This window comes from Schistocerca piceifrons, unplaced genomic scaffold, assembly GCF_021461385.2.
Source record: "Schistocerca piceifrons isolate TAMUIC-IGC-003096 unplaced genomic scaffold, iqSchPice1.1 HiC_scaffold_1344, whole genome shotgun sequence".
NCBI classification, from domain to species: Eukaryota; Metazoa; Arthropoda; class Insecta; order Orthoptera; family Acrididae; genus Schistocerca; species Schistocerca piceifrons.
The window spans coordinates 17,501-20,000 of NW_025727174.1; the positions used below are offsets into that span (position 1 = coordinate 17,501).

General features: G+C 63.6%; 1 pseudogene; it reads left to right on the top strand.

The window, feature by feature from the left end:
• The window catches only part of LOC124732458, a 7,984-nt pseudogene that overhangs the window by 2,863 nt on the left and 2,621 nt on the right, over positions 1-2,500 (top strand).

A 2,500-nucleotide genomic window follows, 5' to 3' on the forward strand; every position in this document is an offset into this window, starting at 1 on the left:
AGTAACTATGACTCTCTTAAGCGGGAGTAACTATGACTCTCTTAAGGTGGCCAAGTGGCGGCGGTGTGGCTGCATCCGGACTTGGCTTCTCGAAGTGCGGTCTTGATGTAGTCGTGCTGCTGCTGCGAGGTGCCTTCCTTGGGTTATAGTTACAGGGAGAGTGATGCGCAATACATGGGCCTAGCCCTCTTAGCCTCTCCTCTCCTGCGGTCTTCTCCCCTTCTCGTGGGCCCGCTGATTTCGCAGAGTGGAAGACCGCACCAGGGGCTTGGGGGGGTTACCAGCCCCCCCTCGCACTATCCCTTTGTTAGTTGGGGGCAGTAAGCAGAGAATAAGTGGTGGCCCTTCCGCTGAAGGCGCCACCCCAACTCCCCCAGCACCTAGCCGGCCAACCGGCCGTGCCGAAAATCTTGTAACTTTTGCAGCTATGTATACCTGTAGTGAGTGCCACCGCAGCTTTACAACCAAGAACGGTCTCGGGGTCCATCGCCGCCGCCAACATCTTGCGGCCGCCAACGCGGAGATCGTCACGGAGAGGCATCGCGCGAGGTGGACGGAGGAAGAAGTCCTGTCGCTCGCCAAGGCGGAGGCCGAACTGTTCCTTGAGAGGGACGCCCGGTTCTTCTTCGTCAATCAAGAACTCATCAGGATGTTCCCCGACCGAACGCTCGAGGCAATCAAGTGCCGACGGCGGCAAGCTGCCCACAAACAGCTTGTCCGCCAATTCATGGAGGCGCTTGAGGTCGGTCGGGGGGAAGAGCCGGCGTCCCGCCGGGGAGCAGCGAGCCCGCTGCCTGACGCGGGCGAGGCCGCTGCGCCGCCCGTCGACGCAGCCGAGGACTTCGCGGCCGACACCACCGGGCCGCCGCCGGAGGGGCCGACTGACGCCGCCATCTGGGAGCATCTGGCGGGGCTACCCGCTTCCGCCCAGCGTTTCTCTGCCCTGGATCGTGTCATAGGTCTGGGGCGGGGCACGCCGCCCGATGTCATCCTGGGCATGCTCCCGGATGCCCTTGCGTCGGTCGGGTCCAGAGGGGAGAGATCGATCACCAGGACACAGCGGCCGCGCCAACCATCGAAGCGGCCGCCTGCCGCGCCGCCGACGCAGAAGCGCAAGCGGCGCCGCTGGGAGTACGCGAGAACGCAGGATGCCTTCCGACGGTCGCGTGCACGTTGCGTGCGCGGCCTCTTGGATGGCACCCTGCTCCAGCCGCCACCTGCCATCCCTGGTCTGCTGGACTTCTGGGCGGACCTCTTCACTAAGAAGCCCATCTCCACCGCGGGCTTCATTCGTGACCGCCTCCTCCCGCACTCAGAGCCTGTCGCTCTCGAGTGCATATGGGGGCCGGTCACACATGAGGAGGTCGCCGCCGCGTTGCCGCCCAGGGGATCAGCAGCCGGGCCGGACGGCCTTACCCCAGCGGAGTTGCGGCGCCTGCCGCACGAAGTCCTGGTGAAAGTGATGAATCTCTTCCTTCTGGCCCGCGCCCTTCCGGAACGCCTGCTTCGCGCGCGGACGTCCCTTCTCCCGAAAACGGCTGCACCAACATCCCCCGCTGACTTTCGCCCCATTACGGTCTGCTCGGTGTTGGCGCGGACCTTTCACAAGGTTCTCGCGTCACGCCTGATGCGCGCATGTGCTGTGGACGAACGTCAGCGGGCATTCATCCCTCGGGATGGGATGTTGGAAAATACCTTCATCTTGGACACTGCTCTCACCGACGCAGTTCGCTCCTGCCGCTCTGTCTTTGTGGCATCGATCGACGTATCTAAGGCATTCGATTCGGTAGATCATGCTGCCCTTCGCCCCGTGCTGAAGGCGCATGGCCTGCCGGATTGCTTTGTCGAGTATGTCGAGCGGTGCTACGAGGGCAGCACGACAGTGATAGCGGACGGCGCCGGCGTGGGCGTGTCTGTGCAGCCAGCACGGGGCGTTCGCCAGGGCGATCCCCTCTCCCCCCTCCTGTTCAACTTTGCGGTGGACTACGTTTTAGGCCAACTGCCCTCCCACATCGGAGCTCGGATCCTCGGTCGCAGAGTCAACGCTGCGGCCTTTGCAGATGACGTCTTGCTGTTTGCAGCGACCCCGAGGGGCTTGCAGTCCCTCATCGACGCAGCTACCGCAGCCCTCGCCCACCTGGGGCTGCAGATCAACGCCCGGAAGTGTTTCACCCTCGCCTTAGTCGCGTCAGGGCGCGAGAAGAAGGTGAAGGTGGACAGCAATGTCACCTTCACAGCAGGCAATACCACCATGCCTGCCCTGCGTGTGGGTGAAACCTTCCGGTACCTGGGGCTGCAATTTTCCACGGCGGGTCGCTGTGTCTTCAATCCACGTAGCCACCTGGTGGAGCAGCTTGACGTCATCTCCCGAGCTCCGCTGAAGCCGCAACAGCGCCTCCACGCTCTCACCAATGTACTTCTCCCTGGCCTGTACCACGGGCTGGCCCTCAGCCGCACCCGGGTGGGTGCATTGAAGTCGGCCGACGTTACCATCCGGGCC